We start from the raw sequence: 19,572 nt of genomic DNA on the forward strand, positions 1-19,572 counted from the left end.
AAAGTGTGGGGAAGAAAGAATATTAAAGCTCTCACAGATATATCGTGTGTGTGGGACTGCAGACTGTTTCTGCACATACAGTGAAATCAGCAGCTTTTAGATTTCTCCTCATGTGCTCATGAATTTAGAATTATTTATCACTTTTAGTAGTCACAGGACTGAAAAAGCATAAAACTGCTATTTGAATGTGACTTTTAAGAGCTCCACGTTACAAGGAGAACAATAATACGAGGACTGCTATGTTAGTGATTAAATAGCTAGTTAATGGTTTTAACGCTGACATACCAATAATGCCAATGCTAGCTTGCCCGCTTGGTAGCTGCTTTGCTCTGTATTTTGTTGTGGAAAACCCATTATGCCAACATATTACTCAGTTGCTGGACTGTTGCTGGTTTTTAAAGCTCTTTGAATTGTTTTGTACATGAAATGTGCTATACAAATAAATTTGATTTGATTTGATTTTGATAAATACCAATAATTTCCTAAATTTGAGATGTAACGCTGCATTTAAATAGGGTCAGGTTCACAAGTTGAGGCAGTGTTACAACTCAAAGTTAGGAAATTATTGGTTTATTCAGCGTTCTCGCTCCCAAGTAGAAGTCTAGAGGTGCCATCTTTCACTTTTTATTCTGAGCAGCTGTCATTCATGTCAGCATATAGAGCATCATGTCACCCATCAGTACATACAGTTCATGGACGGTTGCAACATTATGTACTGTGCTACAGTTACAACCATAAACCTCTCTGTTGCTGTATTCATGAAGCTATTAGTGGAAATGTTCTGAAAGCCCAGAGGTCACGTCATAACCTAAAGCTTACAGTAACAGTTTAAGGCAGCAAATCATCCTCATTTAGCTGCTTAATGTGCATTTTCATTTAGAAAAATGCAAATATCCTGAAAAATCCAAAAAAAATAAAGAGTTTGGAAGAGGTGGAGACCATGGTATATGCACTGAGTGCAGGTTATATCAGTAAAGAATGACATACAGACATAACGTGATTTATTGATGCTTCCCAACACTCTTTAAAGACAACAAAGTTGTAATGTCAGTTTTTAAGAGGTCTCAACGGTATAATTCACTGGTTTTTCATCACATTTATTTGCTTATGGCTTATTTTATTGACCACAGACAGTAGAAAAGTTAACATCGCCTTCAGCTGTCAGATGTGAAGAAATACAATACTACTTGACGGTTGCAAAGCTCTGGCTCCAATAGACTCCCAATCCGAAAATTGGCAACTTCTCTCATGAAATATGAAGTCAATGAATTTCTGCCACAAATCTTCATCACTGCATTCGCTAAACTCACTCCTTCTGCTCAGTGTCCATGTGGTTGTCATCTCCCTACACCCTTCTCATCTGCAGCTTTAGCTGAAATTTGTACCACGTGCTGCTTATTTCATGGAAAAAAAAAAACTTTGAAAACCTCTGGGTGTTTAACTAAAGCAGCAGAAAAGCCCAGAACAAACCAGAAATAAAACCTAGCTTGGAGCATTGCAAGCAGCTTGTAGATCTCTCTGTTTTAGGGGAATCTTAGCAATCTTAACCTCCATCGTATCTCTGCTTTATGAGGTTTTGTACTCAAAACATTTATTTTGGGTGTTCCAAAATGACCGAGGAGACCAAGCTCAGTTTCTAACAAAAAAAAGTAGTTAAAACATAAATCTCTGATTGTTTCATAACAGCTATGGTCTGAGCGACAAATATAAACATCCAGTACCCTGTATAAATGTGTACCGTTAACATATTTGACGTAAATGGAGCTGACAAGCACTTCCTGGTGTTCCCACTGTGAGCTCCATGCGAGCTTGCCACAAGTGTGTTAAGAGAGCAGAAAAATTAGAGCATTAAAGTCTTAATCTGTGATCTTTTCATCGTGGTTATGCTCACTCAAAACCCTCCAGAAATGTGTAACACGGACATGGTTTGAGTTACGACAGCTGAAGCAGAATTTCTGGAGACTTTGGTGAGCACAGATGAGGTGTAACGACACACTTCAGCGGACTTAATTTGCTTAATCTACCATGAACCATAGCGTTCAGTGGGAATGCAACAGACCCGGGGGTGAAATAATCTTTAGCTCCTGAAAAAACAGGCTCAGGCTGCGGTGACATTGCACAGAAGTCGCCTAAAGATCTTTACGGGGGAGATTGTTGACTGAAATCATCAGTTAAAAAGTTTGCGTACAAAGTTTAGGTGCTTGTACTAGGATGGTGGTACCTGGTGTCAATGCTAATGTTTAAGCTGTAGATGCTAGCTTCCCAGTTAGCATGCTAATGCTAATGCTAGCTTGCCCGCTTGGTAGCTGCTTTGCTCTGTATTTTGTTGTGGAAAACCCATTATGCCAACATATTACTCAGTTTCTTTAATTGTATTTAGAAAAGTACGGGCCCGCTTAAAAATCAGCTGATAAATAAATGAATAAAGAATTAAAATGTTTTTTTTTTGTTCCCTTAGGTTAGCAACCTTTTTATATGGTGCATCCGTCGTAAAGTTAAAAAAATCAATATGCAAATGGTCATGAAGAAAGTTTTTCACTTTAACAGACTTGCATGAATACATAAGAAAGGTAGTTATTTACATAAAACCCCTCACTATCTTCGTCTTTAAAGTCGTTTTAAATGTAGTTTGAAACCTAAAAATTAGCATATTTAAAAAAATATTATACATTTAATTTCAAATGTTTGCATGTTGTCTTTGTACTGTTTTCAGTTATAATATATACAGAGACAAATCCATTCTACTAGAAGCTGCATGCTTTTATTCATTACCAAGTTACACAGCAACCCAATTTCCCTCACTTGGCAATGGAAACACAGCTGTTTGGACCAAAGAGAAGCCCCAAGACAAACCTTTGCCCACTTAGTGCTGACGGCTAGTGCCAATGCTGTAAATTAATTTTAGTGCCTCATATAAACAACAAGAAAAAAGTACAGAGAAGCTAATGTAGCTCTTTATCTCAAAAGCTAGAGGCTATGAGGCCAACATGGAAGCCAGGCCAAGTGTGTGGGCATGTGTTTTCCTGGAAGTGTGTGTGAGCCGTTTTCTGAGTTTATCAGAGTGTGAGTGGGTGAGTGAGCGGTGGGCCACGAGCAGAAGAGAGCAGTGATAAACTGAGGAGGTAGAGAAAGAGCAACGGCTTAGTTTTAACTGAGCTTTGCACGTTTTGGCCCCTGGCGAGCACTGAGAAGTCTCTGTTAGCACGTACAGCCTGAGTAATGTCCTTGTGCCGTGCATCAGCTCCACGGGGGGGGGGAGAACCCAATTTTTTATTCAGTGACCGCTGTCACGTTTTGTGCATGTTAAATGTGCGTTTGTCTTCCACATTCTGTCTCATATGCAGAAAAATATTAATATTTCTATCTGTGTAATTCAGTCCGGTGCACTGACACAAACTGTCTTCGGTATGAAGAAGTAGAAATAATAAAGTGGAAAGCACAACGTTTTCCTGATGAATTCATTTAATATTCCATTTTGTAAAGCAGAAATGTAACTGCACAGGATGGACCGCTGTGTACTTTAAGGAGGACTGAGCTCTAGTTTTGATTCATGTGTTGAGATATTTTATCATACAGTCAAAAGCGCAGCGGACTTGACAAGATAAAACGAACCAGGGTGCTCATCCATCATAACTGATGACACACAACTATCTAGTCTGTTTGCCGACAATGGCCCATTTTTCACAACAGCACACTTCATTTTGCAGAAACCCAACCGAATGTCATTTTTCAACATTTTCCATTCCAGCCAAAAGCAATCGTTCTAATGCATGTGAAGCGCAGAGCAAAAATGTTGAGCTTTTCTTGGATATATAAGGTACTTGGAAACCATCAGCTTCTGCACCTCTTAGTCTCTTATTAGATACCTAAACTAAAAAAAGACCTTCAGATTCTGCATTTGTATCAGGTCAGCTTAGAAGAACACAGCTCGCACTTTAATTGATTGGATATGAATTCTGAATAAGCAGACTATCGGGCAATCAGACCAGCACTTTAGATGTGTTTCAGAGAGCACTGCCTCTGATTTTCGTGAGATTGCTTTCAAGAAGACCCTTGGAGTGAAAATCCTGCTGGTTTGGTCATATTGATTTTGATAAAAGTGCAAGTGAAGGGTTATGATAAGGCTGAGAAGAGTGAGAGCTGAAGAGGCAGATGGTGAAAAGAATGCTGGAGACGGGAAAGCATGATTATGAATAGAGACAGGATGAACACCAGTTTAATAGGTTGATTTTAAAGAGACCTGGGAATTGGTGTGTGTGTATATATATATATATATAATGTGTGTGCATGGGGAAGGGGGTTTATGTGCAGTGGGGGCAGGGACAGTCGGTAGAAGGGTGGGTGCATGTGAGACATAAATGGGCAAGGAGGCGTTACGATTGCTGATTAATAGAGGTTGAAGGCAATTCATGGCCACTTATTCTTTGTATAGAAATCCAGATGAAGATAGAGATGTAAGCAGTGCTTCACTTAAGTCCCTTGATGAGGAGACCTCCTGAGAGACATAAACAGAGGGCTGTGTTGCCTAAAACAAAGGATTATGGCTCAATTTTACCCCCCCCCCCCCTCCTTCAGTGAACCAACTTCGAATATTGACACCATGCTAGCCGGTGGATTTTATGGTGCAGGTCGTGTACTAAAATGCGACCACTGAGAGGTGGGGTGAGTCTATGTCTGTGTTAAACCAAGAAACCGAAAAAAGACTGGCTGGTGGAAGAACCAGAGAGATGACCCACCCGTCCCTTAATGATGGGCTGTCCACACCATCTAAAATATGTGAAAACAATGTCTAAAAAATTTGAAAAGGTCGCATATTTCATATAAATTTTTTGAGGATAGTAATATGTAATTACAAAATGAAATTTAAAAAAACAGGTGGAAAAGCTGGAACTTTATCAGAGCAAGTGACGTGTTGGGATGTTGTGTGTATCCTGGCAACAACTGAGCTGATGGCGTCACATTTGATATGATATTTTTTTTATTTATCTGGACTGTTGCTTGTTTTTAAATTCATTTAAATTATTTTATTTGTTTCTCTTTATATTCTTTTATGTATTTTTAATGCTTCTTCCACTCCCTGCTGCCATGCTTTTATTTTTAATGTGAAGCACTTTGAACATGAACTGTTTTGTACATGAAATGTGCTATACAAATAAATTTGATTTGATTTGGCATCAGCAGGTAACACAGATTAACCAAAAGCTTACAGTTCAATGCCTACTTTATAGAGTCATGACTTCTCTGTCACATATTTAGATTTTAACCATCTTTTCTTCGGTTTGCAGCCCCTCCTCCTTTAATCTTACCACACTTTCTACAGTCTCTGTCCATACAGTTTGAGAGCCTGGTAAGGTTCCTGCCGCCATGTCTGGGTGAAACGCATCATACTTCGTTCACATTGTTCCCACTTTGTCTATGTTAGTGTTGTAAGTATGTCCGTTTATGGGTTAAACTTCCTCCTCCTTTGCTGTTCCTGCTTTGTCTGCAGTCTTAGTTCATATACTCTGAGAGCTCAGTAAAGACGGGTTGGAGTCTGGAATATGTTCCTGCTGCTGTGTCTTGGAAAAACACATTTTACTGATCAGCACTCCAAGCCTGTTCATCTTATTTGCTAGTGCCCCCTCTTTACCCATGATGATCAAGGGTAGAAATTGTTTAAATTTCCTCCTCATTACATTCTGTTTTGCTCTTGTCCTACATCCTAGACGTCTCCTCTTCAACTCGTTATTTCTGGCATTATTGGGGCTTCAGAAAGCTCAGTTATCTGCGCCCACATTTAGGCAACATTCTCGCTGGCATGGTTCAATTCAGTTTTATTTATATAGCGCCAAATAAATTTAGCCAATTACAATCCAATTCACCGTAATACAATCATAATCCAGTCAATTTCCATTCATTAAACTTCTCTGCAATCCAACCCCCCATCCTGAGCGTGCACTGGGCGAAGGTGGAAAGAAAAAACTCCCTTTTAACAGGAAGAAACCTCCATCGGAACCATCTGCCTCGACCACCTGGGGGTTGAGAGGGCAGGAAAGAGGGGACAACAAGCTTCGTAACACCAGGCCAGGGACACCTGCTGAGAAAGAGAAACACAAGTCAATTACTACAATAATGTCCTATGCACATGGAGAGTATAGAGAGCAGAGCGGCCATACTCATCGTAGCAGGAATTAAATAGTTTATCAATAGAAATCATTCCAGCAGCATACAGTCCACACCAGCATAGAATGTGTCAAAGATCAGGATTTTACAGAAAAACCCTCAGTGGAAAATCTCATGAGCATACAAAGAAAGACACAATGCACCCAGAGGCTTTAGACGTAAACGTAATAAAGAAGCCCTGCATTGTGTGCTTTGTCGGCCCTCATCATAAGTTACGTTGGGCTTGTTTATCCATAAAGGTGCCATCGAGTACTGGAAGTTGAAGTTGGTGTGTCTCTGGGCTTGCGTCCTATGTCTTTTGTCACTCTGCATTACACCTGATGAACCAAATGGGGCATAGTTTGTCTTCATGTAGCGGGATCTGTCATCACCCTGTAATGTTTCCACCTGTCACACACAGGTGACATTCAGTGAGTGAGACAAATCTAAATCACCAGATTGATGGAGCTTCTAAAGCTACTTTAAGCGATTTCAGGGACAGGATGCAGCCTCGAGTTGGGGGATGTTTTAGTGCTGAGATGCAGATTCTGAGAGTGGAAAATAAATAAGTACTCGCTATGTTTTACAGATATATATTCAAAGCTTATGTAGTTTTTAATATTAAACATGCCAATCACTGCATTAGGTGGACTCTCAAGGCTAATAGCAGCGAGGGATGGTGCTTCACATTCGAAAAAGCTCTATATTTGAATTTTAAGCCCACCGTGGCCCTCTGTAACACTCAGCCTGTGTCCTTCAGCTCAGACGCACACGTTACTGTCACATGAACGCCTTCCAATAATCTTTTCAAGGAAAAGCGCCTGAATATGGAATGTGTTTTTCTGTTTATTTTCTAACCTTTATGCTCATAACCTTAGGGCAGATTCAATTCCAACTTCATACTGTACGTCAGAAAGGAATCCAGTGTTGTTTTTTCTAGTGAAACAGAACAGCAGGATGTGTAACACAAGCTTTTATCTTTGTCAGTTTACCTTTTTAAGTGTCTTCTGTCTGTTAGGAATCTATTTTCTGTAGATGTAGGTCAGTTCAGATGGCAGAGGACAGAAGCCTTCAGCTTTTTATGCATCTGATTGGACAGTCCAGATGATTGTGGAACAACTGAAAAGACAGCATTTTATAATCCATTTTCTTGCTTTTCTTTACCTTTAAATCACATTAAATAACAGCCTGCATCGGATTTCGCTTATTAAATCACTTATCATAAATTAGTGCCTTTTAGGTCGGATGTTTCGTGATGATGCCTCACTGGATGCGTCCAACTGTACTGTAGGTGTATGTGTTCCCATACTGTGCATGTGATTTGTGTGCGTGCACACGTGAAGTGTTGCTGTAATTGAGACCTTTAAGCATCACATGACATTTTATGTGTGGAATAAAACCTGGAGACTGTATTTGAATCGGGAGCTTCCGATTGGCTGCGCGTCGGCGTCAGGTTCGACTGGCGTTAAATCATCACGTGCCACCTGATCTACACCGTAACACCTGTCACAGTGATTTCTTGGCTTCTGACATGGAGACGCACGTGCACACTCTCATTCTTGGAAAAAATGCCCCTCCAAAAATAAGTAAAAAAACAACAAATACAAGATGTTATTTGCTTGAAATAAGCAAAAAATCTGCCAATGGAACTAATGAAAATCGGCTTGTCAAGATTTCTAGAAATAAGATGTGATATTTAGGACTTTTGAGTTAAAAGTGATCTTGAAATTAGCTTAAAAACCTCTTCAAATAAAAAAAAAGCTTGTTTCATGTGAAATATGACTCAAAACAATTTGTTTTCAAGACTTTTTCACTTAACAAGATATTCAAGATGTATTGTATTAAAACAAGTCCCTATATCTTGCTGAAATGGTTTTTGTTAGGCAGCTGTGTCTTCTATTAAGTGTAATGAGATATTCAATGAGACAAATATACTTGGTAAGATTTAGATTTTTTACCAGTGTGGTGTGTGTTATCAGTCAAGAAATGATAAACACTGGAAAAAATGCCCCTCCAAAAATAAGTAAGAAAAACAACAAATACAAGATGTTATTTGCTTGAAATAAGCAAAAATCTGCCAATAGAACTAGTGAAAATCGGCTTGTCAAGATTTCTAGAAATAAAATGTGATATTTAGGACTTTTGAGATAAAAGTGATCTTGAAATTAGCTTAAAAACCTCTTCAAATAAAAAAAAAAGCTTGTTTCATGTGAAATATGACTCAAAACAATTTGTTTTCAAGACTTTTTCACTTAACAAGATATTCCAGATGTATCGTCTTCAAAGAAGTCCCTATATCTGGCTGGAATAGTACTTGTAAGGCAGTTGTGTCTGATATTAAGTGTAATGAGATATTTGGACTAGAAATGAGACAAATATACTTGGTAAGACTTGGATTTTTTTCCAGTGAAAAGGCCAAATTTAATCTAGTGAGCTGTCAGAGTGGGCGAGACCATCCCTAACACCGGCTCGACTGGGGTGTGGCGCACCGTCCTGATGGCGTGCTCATGTGGGTGCTGCCTGGGAGCTGTGAGAGCGAACGCCTGCTCAGCGGTTTGCACTGCGCTCCCTCTCCCGTCCACAACCCTTAGGCGTGGCAAAACAATCCATCACACGACTAACAGAGCGCAAAAACCCTGCCGGCTGAGAAAAAATGACCTTTTATGAATATATATGGAAAGAGAGAGTGCATCTTTGCCATCTCACGACCTCATGTCTGCACTCCCTGACATGATTGAAGATTGAGGGATTGTGTGACGCTGGCGATGGCACGGTGGAACACCCGCTGTCTGAGCGTAGACGGGCTCGCACGCTGCAGAAATACACACCGCATTGGAGACGGTGTTTGATGATTTCGGAGACAGACTGACAGGCAGAGATTGGACCGGAGTCACACACTCAGCAGCTCTCACACACTCGCCGTACTGCGCTGCTGTCTGGTCACCATTATCCATCTTCCATCAGATAGACGGGAAAGATGGATTGGTCTGTGGGCTGCTGACCGTAGTCAGTCGCTGCAGGAAAAGGACTGAACAAAGTAGCTGACCCTTCCACACTACAACACACATCTCACAGCTCAGTTCACGTCCCTCTCCTTACTTGACCCGTGTATGAGCACCAGAGCTCTGAATATTTCTGGATCTGTAGTAGCTGCTAAAAGCCAGATACTGTCCATGTGTCACGCCCATGGGATTTCTCCCCATGTTTTTAGTTTAGTGTTTTATCATGTGTTAATCATGTCTTAGTTTTTAAGTCCATGTTTATTTAAGTTTTGCCATTGTTTTCCCCCTCAGTCCCCATGTTCTGGTCACTAGTTTCATGCACTTCACCTGTCCATCGTTTCTCAGCTGCACTCATTTATCAATCACCCTGTTCAGTAATTAGTTTCCAGGTTTCCCCTTTCAGTTTGTGAGATCTTTACCCTCCTTACCTACCTACCTTGATACCTGATTTTCACCCCTCATGCCACGCTACGTCTCCACGTTAAAGTAGTAAGTAGTAGTAGTAGTATTTATTCCGTGCCATGCTTAGTCGTTTCTTTTGTTTTTTCCTTAGTCATGTTTTTCGTCCCAAAGTTTAAGTTTTTGTCATCCGGCTCAGCCGCGCCTTTTGTTTAACGTTTGTTTTTGTGAACAAAATCAAGTTTGCTTTCTTACATCCTCTGAGTCGCATCCGTGTCCTACCAACCCACCCCATCCTGACACCATGACCTTTAATATGTGGAATTCTCTGTTTTAGAGGCTTAAGTGTTACAACTCTGTGCTAAAGAGATGGGTGGTGAGGTCTTTTTTTAAAGATGTACATTAAATAATCCAAAAGCAGTTTTTAGAATTAAAAATCAATATTAGGTTTATTATTGGTGAATTATTCTCCAACACAGCATGAACCCTCTCAGACGAGCTTTCTGTCCTTTCGTTAAGGAGTCTTCAGGAATAGTTCTCCAGGCTTCTTGAAGGACATCCCAAAGCTCTTCTTTGGATGTGGGCTGCCTTTTGTTCCGTTCTCTGCCAACATGATCCCACACTGCTTCAGTAATGTTGAGCTCCGGGCTCTGGGGAGGATTCATCCCTCCATCAGACCTGCTGCCACTGATTTTCAGCCCACTTCTTGTGTCCTTTGGCACAGCTCAGCCTTTTCTCCCTGTTTCCCTTCCTTAAGAACGGCTTCCTGACAGCCACCCTTCCATGGAGCCCATTTCTGATGAGGCTTGGGCCAACAGCAGATGGATCAGCTGAAGGTCCAGATGAATCTCTCAGCTCCTGTGTCAGGTCTTTGCTGGATTTTTTCCTCTTTCTTAAGGACATCACTTTCAGATCCTGTTCATCTGCTTTAGATAGTTCTTTAAGCTCACATTTTTCAAGGACACATTGCACATAATGGCGAGATATACCAAGTTTTCGTCTGTGGCGATCTCTTTGTTGGTGCAAAGATACTATTTTCTGACTGTCAAACTTTTTTTGGTTTATAAAACTAAAGAAATGGGAACAAATGGTGTGGCAGGCAGCTGGTAACAAAGTGCCTAAAGATACATTAAGAATGGGTTATCTGCTAAGATGTCTGTAATGTTTATGATTGAGTGTCTTAAAGAAAAAAAACACATTCCTCTGAAAATGTTCAGGTACAAGGACTAGACTGAAAATTTGTGAAAAAGCTGCAAATGACCAAAGAAAAACTTTGAAAGACCTTCAGAAAAACCTGGAGAACTATTGTTTAAGACCACTTTAGAAGATTAGAAGAAGGTCTGGCTGCTTGGAAGCAAAATATAAAGAAATGAGGGCTGGATCATCACTTAACTCACTGTTATGATGAATATTGGACTGAATTTTACTGAAACAGGCTGCCCCTTTGATACATAAAAATAATACAAATCTAACAAAAAGGTAGCAGCAATGGCCAAATCAACAGTTTTAGTCATCATTCGTGTCTAGTATAAAGATGGCTTCATAACAATCAACACCAAAAACAAAAAGCCCAGATAAGACATTAGCTTTAAGATCTGAAAAAGCCTGAAAGAGCTTTCTTTGGACAGAAGAAACTTGAATCAACCTAAGCAAGAATAAAAGGAAGAGCAAAGCATGAGGAAGGTTTGGAGCAGGTCGTATACATTATCTGTAAAACGCACAGAGGCAGCGTGATGTCACGGGCATGCATGGCTTCAAACGCCACTGCTTTTGTGTTTATTGATGATATGACAGAACACAGACGCAGCCATCTGAATTCTGAAGCGTACCGGGATTAAGTGTCTACTCGCATTCGGTGAAAGGCATCAAAGCCGATTTGATGGCACTTCAAAGCACAGGTGGACCGTGAGGTCAAAACATAGTGTGAAAGCAAAGCTCTGAGTTTTTAAAGATTAACAGGTGAGATACCCCGGCTCATGCCTTCACCCAGGATCTGCGGCACCAAGCAGAGTGTCCAGATGAGAATTATTTACTCCTCTTCATTTTAAGACGTTTTGCACCACCATCCTCTACCTCAATCAGTCCATTTTCTATCATTTCTCCTTTCAGTGACAGCCTTCTCTTCTTCTCATCGCTTCCATTTCAAGGTTTCTGCTTTTCCCTGATGCCCTCTTCACCCTTTCTTTGTTCCTCCTTAGATTGATCTCTTCTCTCTCCTTCCTGTCCCCCCACTTCTCCGTTCATCTCTCCATCTGCCTTTCCAGCTATTCCTTCTCTCTGTCTGCTGCCTCTTTGCGATGGCTTTCATCACCATCATCAATCAAACACGAATCTCAGTACTCTTCTAACCATCATCACGGCACATTTCATTGTCTTCCTTTTCTCCATCTTCACACTTTTTTTTTATTGCTTTCAGCCATCTTCCCCCTCTGACTTCAGTCCCTTGCTTCCAAACACCATTGTCAACATCAGCTCCCCCACTCTTTTACCTCGCCCCTCGGGGGAAGATGTTGCATCCTTATCACCATGGTGACTGCTGTTGCAGCATCTGCTAATTGAAACGATTACAGCATAGCAGCAGCTGCTGCAGTAGTCAATCCCTTTCACATCCTCCCTGTCGGTTTTCTTTTCCTTCATCTTTTCCTGCTCTGCCTGCCTCCCCCCGACTTTTCCTTCATCCTCCTGTCCCTCTTGCTTTTTCCTCTTCCGTCTAATCCTCGAATCTTTCATTTCTTTCCCGTCTCTTTCACTTGAAAACAGAAGAAAAAGCTCCTTGTATCACTCACAGACTCAATGAAAAAAAATGCCCCTCCAAAAATAAGTTAAAAAACAACAAATAAAAGAAAATAAACTATATGCACGGTTTCACCATTTCTGATTTCAAGTGAAAACCCTCGCTGACCAGTAACCATTCACCATTTAAACAAACATAAACCTCAAGAATTGACTGGTGAGAGTGATTCCTATTTCATATATTTTAACACAGCTCATTTTGGCATTACATAGTTGCAATGGACCTCTGTTGTTTCCCTGTTCTGAGCGTCTTACTACATGGAATATCTATTTATAAGTACTTCTCACAGCCCCTCTAAAAAAAATAAATAAATAAATATCCCTTCAACCAGGTTTGGCTTAACAGAGTGGCAGCAGGAAGAGTTGTTCTCCCGGTGGGACAGAAAAAACATGCGTTACTTGAGATGTTTGTCCTAGAAGTTCTCAGATTTGTCGGCATTTTTTTTTTCTTCAAAAAATCCCTGAGGAGGTTTGATGTTTTGGTTGTTTTGCCACAAGCGACATCTAGTATTATGCAATTTGCACAATGAGGACAAAGTCTGATCAGGAGTGGGTTTTTGGGGGGAAAGAGGCACCCTCTTTAATGTCAGTGTTCATAGAAAATATGTAAATGTTTAGAGGCAAACAAGCACTGTGCTAGTTGTTTCATGGAAAGTTTGAAGTTTAAGTTAAAGGATAACGGCGGTATTTTCAACATTAAGCCTCTTTTATGAGTCGTCTGCAATGTTTTAGAACCCCTCTCACCGCTTTTTTGATGTTTACTACTGTCTCCGGTATTTGCCTAATTTTGATTATTCTCAACCTGCTTCAGAATGGCAAGTCATGTGCATGTCCAAAAAGGTCCGTAAAAGCACCATAAACGTCCGTTTTCAAAATCATCAACTCACCGGAGTGGTTACTGGTGTGCACTGGTAATCCATATCAAATTTCGTGGCGAAAAGTTGCTTCTGTCGTGTTTTATTTGGCAGCTCGTTCATGCTCGCACTATTTTCTTAGCGGTGGCGGAGTAATATCAACGAACATCCAGTACAAAATGTCAAATAAAACACGACAGAAGCAACTTTTCGCCACGAAATTTGATATGGATTACCAGTGCACACCAGTAACCACTCCGGTGAGTTGATTATTTTGAAAATGGACGTTTATGGTGCTTTTACGGACCTTTCTAGACATGCGCATGACTTGCCATTCTGAAGCAGGTTGAGAAGAATCAAAATTAGGCAAATACCGGAGACAGCAGTAAACATCAAAAAAGCGGTGAGGGGGGTTCTAAAACATTGCAGACGACTCAGAAAAGAGGCTTAATGTTGAAAATACCGCCGTTCCCCTTTAAACTGTGGCGCTAGCTAGTGTGGTTTGGGATGACTGGCAGAACATGTCAAAGCTTGATAATGTAAGTTAGTTTTATCATTTTCACGCTTTATAAATGTCCTTGTATGGTTCAGTGTAGAATGTGAATTATTCACTTTCACTTTCTTTTCTTTCCTTGTTTTTTTGTTTCTTTTGTGCATCTGTAAAGCCATTTAACACTGACGTATGAATCATTCAACCATACAAAAGGCACCTAGCTCAAGTGATGAATCATAGTTGTCATAGAAGTCAACTTCGCAAAAGGATTATGTATTACGGGCAATATGTGAAGAAATGAGGGGTGGTTCAATTATAGGACTCCTATAATTACTAAATTTACTGGTTAATGTATATTAGTACATTCCAATTAATAGTCTGTTCTCCTTTAATGATACTAATACACAAGAGAGTGCACTCTTAAAGAGGATTTGCACTCAGTCAGAGCAGAGGGTTGCTGTCACAGAACTTGTCATAGTTATGTACAGTTTGTGAAATAATACGAACCATTGGTCTTTTTTTAAAACATTTATAAATGAGTTTCTTTTTTCTGGAAAAAGGTCTTGTTTTTGCACAAATGGAAACTGTGAAACCCCAGAGAACCCCCACATGGCGAGCCCCAGTTAAACCCCCGATGATGCTGGTGGTTCCCCTTCTTCTCATTCACTGTCGCAGCACTTCAGGTTTTCCCCCTCAAGGCCACAAGGGACCAAAAAGCTCTGATGTTACGGGAAAGAGGTGGTGGTTGCAGAGAAACGGTGCGGGGTTCATCCATCCACACAGATGTACACTTAAATTAAAGTGCGGACATGTGGAAGCGCACTCGCACACGCACACAATTCCCCGGTGTGTGATGTCTGTGTAGCGTGTGATTGCTTGTGATTGCTGAGAGGCTCGTTGAGCCTCCGGCTGAGGGAGAGAGCTTTGACACTTTAAACATGTTTTATGTTCTAAGGATATTTGCCTATGCAAATGTTCAGATTTATTAAAATAAGCTCCCTCACATCGTCATCTGGGACATCTCTTAGTGCTTGTAATAAATACAGCTCGCTCTTGTGTGACGAAACGATTGTGAGGCAGCGCGTTGCAGAAAAGGAGCTCATTTTTCAACACATCTTGAAAGAAATAAATCACAAATGGTAAATACCATTTTATAGCATGTTCATGCTCTGCAAATGTTGTTGAAACAGAAACTAAAATAAGACTCAAATTTAGTTATTTTTGTCATAAAAACTTAACCATAAACATTGTTTTCAAAAGCTTCTTTTTTTTTTTTCCTCTTGCAGCTTTGCTCAGGATTAATGACCTCTTTGAAAATTCTGCGTCTTTATTAGATTCCCACCCTAACCAAGCAGATGATTTATATGCCTTTCCAGTGATTTTGATCTATATGTGAGTGTGTGCATGCATCATATGTGACGCGCCCAGATCACATGCAAAATAACCGAAGAAGACATGCTGAGCTTATTTCTCCAACCGACGCCTCTGAAAATAAGAAGTTGTCAGCAGGGTGGAAGATGATTAGAGCTCGCTTGTTGTCATGCTTGCATGTAAATGGAGTTTTAATTAATCTATGAGTGTTTGTGCTTCTGTCCAAATATGTGTGCGTTTCAGTTTGTGAATTTTTCTGTGCAAGCAGCAAATTAAGAGAAACTCCCACACATGAGCTCTTGCATGCCAAATGCTTCATGTTACAGAGAAGTCAGCTAATTCTTTTGGTTATTTACTGGATCTGAAAAGCTATGCCAATGTGGAAAATATGTGGCAGCGCCATACAAAAGGCTGACTTTCATAGAGGGTTGGTGTCAGGTGGCACGAAAAACAGAAAAACAGTGGGAAAAAATAGCCAGAAAAACAGAAAAAGTTACCCCGAAAAACAAACCCAAAAATAAATTAGAAAGAAAAACCAAAAGAAAGTTTTTGCTTTTGTTTTTGTTTTTTAAGTGAATGCAATACACTTCCGTAAATAATAATAATAATAATAATTAAAAGGATCAATTACAAGAGAATAAAATAAATACATAAACTGTTAAGAAGCGTCCTCGGCATCGTCAGGAGTAACATCAAGACTATTACTAATATAAGCCAGCAGTGAGTCCCAAGTTTTATGAAATGCTGTCAAAGATCCCTTCTGTGAGAACCTTAACTTCTCTAACTTTAGATAATGTAAAATTTCCTGTATCCAATTGTTGTGAGTCGGTGGACAAACCTGTTTCCATTTGAGGAGAACGGTACGCCTGGGTGGTGAAGGCCGTGACACGCTGTGCAGAAACGGGGAGATTTTTGGACCAAAGAGGGCAGTCAGGGGGTTTGGTTCTAAATTTGTGTTGAGAGCCTGTTTGAGAGTTTGGAATATAATGGACCAAAAGTTGGTTAGGAACACTTTTGAATATATCACGAGGTTGATTCAGGTGGAAATATAATGGGGAGTGAGGCTCGTATGCACAGAGCATGACAGGGCGGGTCATGTGTGTTTGAAAGGAGAAAGCTGTGGGGATCTGTGCATGAGTGGCTCTTGTGCAGCAATGGTCTTATCTACCTCCCACAGGCAGATTTCTCTGCCTCTTTCTAGTTCTCTCTGTACACATGACTGTACTTATCTCATTGGCCACTCAGCTGGAAGGCACCTTATCACATGCAGCGCACAATACACAAGAAGCCCCAGATCGTGGCGTTTTGCCTGTAGCGTTTCTGCTTGATGCTCAGATGATCTGAATTTAGCGAGATGTTGTGGTCAAGGAGGTTCGCAGAAATTTGCTGAGCAAGGGGAGAGACATCTGCGGGCTGGTTTGTTCAGCAGTGGTTACCAGTCGCATTCAACTGGTTTTTATTGGCCTAAAGAGAACTGTCTGTTGCAGGAAATATGATTAGAAAAGTGTAGGACTGTGAACCTCTCTGTGCCAACAGGGAGCCACAAAATCGCCTCAGGTGATGGCAGATGGCTCAAGTTAGTTTGTGGAAGTGTAAAGCTTTTTATTACTTAAGAAAACAAACTTATATATTTATATATGTATATGTATATATATGTATGTATATGTATGTATGTATATATATATATATATATATATATATATATATATGTGTGTATGTATATATATATATATGTGTGTATGTATATATATATATATGTGTGTATGTATATATATATATATATATATATATATATATATATATATATATATATATATATATATATATATATATATATATATATATGTATATATATATGTGTGTGTGTATATATATATATATATATATATATATGTGTATATATATATACACACATATATTTAACCTCTTGATCGATTGCAACTAAGTTTGACTCGGACATTCATGCTTCCCTCAGTAAATTGTAGAAGCTTGACTTTATGAAATGTATATACGAGTCCTTAACAAGGCTCCTTTCATTGGTTGATATCATATTGATGCATTTATAAGTAGACTGGTATGGGATCGAGTTGGATTCTTATTGGACTACTATTGAGCTTTCTTTAAAATGCCCTCAGATTACTTTTGTTGTAAATTGACACTAAATAAATGTACTAAATTAACTCGAATTTAAGATTAGTTGCCATGAAACTCCATACATTTATATCTAACATTATCAGCCAAAGTCCAATCCGTCAAATCACCTTCAAAAGTACTTTATGTTGTTTTGTAAATGTTGACCTTGTAAATTGTAAATCATATATTCCATGGCATGGAATATATTCGCTTCAGCCTGGCTGCAGTCTCCTTGGATAACTTGGTACATTTTGTGTATAAGTATAAATGTGTTAAGTTCCCCCACTTTATCTTTGCCAGTCTAGATGTCCTTACGTAATAGTAGCTATTTTTATTTCTCTTTCTCATCTGTTTTTTTATTGTTTTTTTGTTTTAAACATAATACATCTGTTCATTTGTATACAATATTAACAGTGGAAGCACAATATGAACTCAAAACCCCTTCCACCCTGTCGAGCCCTTATTCCCCATATAATGAAATCATATATACATACATAGTTACATACATAGTCACATTCATACATTCTTGTACACATGAATACACAAGGGTAGGGAATATATGTATGTGTGTGTATATATGTATATATATATATATATATATATATATATATATATATTATATATATTTAATTAAATCAGGACTCTAGCACACTGGAGCTGATTAACACATCTTAGCTGGAAGTAATGGGGTGAGCAGGGATAAATTGCTATTTTTTATTTCTAATTCTTAACTTAAAGAGCTGTCACCTTACCACGGTGGGGGAGTCTGGGAGCTATGTTGTCTGGGGCTTTAAGCCCCTGGTAGGGTCACCCATGGCAAACAGATCCTAGATGAGGGACCAGACAAAGAACAGCTCATAAAAACCCCTATGATGATGAAAAAAATTGGACACCGTGTTCCTTCGCCCAGACGCGGGTCACCGGGGCCCCCCCCTGGAGCCAGGCCCAGGGGTGGGGCCTGCCGGCGAGCGCCTGGTGGCCGGGTCTGTGCCCGTGGGGCTTGGTCGGGCACAGCCCGAAGAAACGACACGGGTCCCCCTTCCGACAGGCTCACCACCCGTGGGAGGGGCCATGGGGGTCGGGTGCAGTGTGAGCTGGGCGGCAGCCGAAGGCAGGGACCTTGGCGGTCTGATCCTCGGCTACTGAAGCTGGCTCTTGGGACGTGGAACGTCACCTCTCTGCTGGGGAGCCTGAGCTGGTGCGCGAGGCTGAGCGGTTCCGGCTAGATATAGTCGGACTCACCCCATGGCTTGGGCTCCGGAACCAGCCTCCTCGAGAGGGGTTGGACTCTCTTCCACTCTGGAGTTGCCCGCGGTGAGAGGCGTAGAGCAGGTGTGGGCATACTTATTGCCCCTCGGCTGTGCGCCTGTACATTGAGGTTCACCCCGGTAGACGAGAGGGTAGCCTCCCTCCGCCTTAGGGTGGGGGGACGGGTCCTGACTGTTGTTTGTGCTTATGCACCGAACGGCAGTTCAGAGTACCCACCCTTTTTGGAGTCCCTGGAGGAGGCACTAGAGAGTGCTCCTCCGGGAGACTCCCTCGTCCTGCTGGAGGACTTCAATGCTCACGTGGGCAATGACAGTGAGACCTGGAGGGGCGTGATTGGGAGGAACGGCCCCCCCGATCTGAATCAGAGTGGTGTTTTGTTGTTGGACTTCTGTGCTCGTCACGGACTGTCCATAACGAACACCATGTTCAGGCATAAGGGTGTCCATATGTGCACTTGGCACCAGGACACCTTAGGCCGCAGCTCAATGATCGACTTTGTGGTCGTATCGTCGGACTTGCGGCCGTATGTCCTGGACACTCGGGTGAAGAGAGGGGCGGAGCTGTCAACTGATCACCACCCGGTGGTGAGTTGGCTCCGCTGGTGGGGGAGGAAGCCGGTCAGACCTGGCAGGCCCAAACGTATTGTGAGGGTCTGTTGGGAACGGCTGGCGGAATCCCCTGTAAGGAGGAGTTTCAACTCCCACCTCCGGCAGAGCTTCAAGCATGTCCCGGGGGAGGTGGGGGACATTGAGCCCGAATGGGCCATGTTCCGTGCCTCCATTGTTGAGGCGGCCGACCGGAGCTGTGGCCGTAAGGTGGTCGGTGCCTGTCGTGTCGGCAACCCCCGAACCCGCTGGTGGACCCCAGTGGTGAGGGAAGCTGTCAAGCTGAAGAAAGAGTCCTATCGGGCCTTTTTGGCCAGTGGGACTCTGGAAGCAGCTGATGGGTACCGACAGGCCAAGCAGAACGCAGCCTCGGCGGTTGCTGAGGCAAAAACTCGGGCTTGGGAGGAGTTCGGGGAGGCCATGGAGAACGACTTCCGGACGGCCTCGAGGAGATTCTGGTCCACCATCCGGCGGCTCAGGGGGGGGGGAGCGGTGCACCGTCAACACCGTGT

The 19,572-nt window shown here is 41.3% G+C and overlaps 1 protein-coding gene and 1 long non-coding RNA gene across 2 annotated transcripts in view; one reads left to right on the forward strand and one right to left on the reverse strand.

Moving 5' to 3' along the window:
• The window catches only part of LOC142390591 (serine/threonine-protein kinase SBK1), a 185,151-nt gene that overhangs the window by 64,157 nt on the left and 101,422 nt on the right, over positions 1–19,572 (forward strand). The window lies entirely within an intron of this gene.
• LOC142390593 (uncharacterized) lies at positions 5,831–16,078 on the reverse strand. Its single transcript, XR_012770490.1, has 3 exons — positions 15,892–16,078; positions 7,134–7,260; positions 5,831–6,076 (listed from the first exon to the last, which is right to left on the reverse strand). It is a non-coding gene; the product is annotated as an uncharacterized LOC142390593 (long non-coding RNA).

Source organism: Odontesthes bonariensis, chromosome 10, assembly GCF_027942865.1.
Source record: "Odontesthes bonariensis isolate fOdoBon6 chromosome 10, fOdoBon6.hap1, whole genome shotgun sequence".
In the NCBI taxonomy this organism is placed as follows: Eukaryota; Metazoa; Chordata; class Actinopteri; order Atheriniformes; family Atherinopsidae; genus Odontesthes; species Odontesthes bonariensis.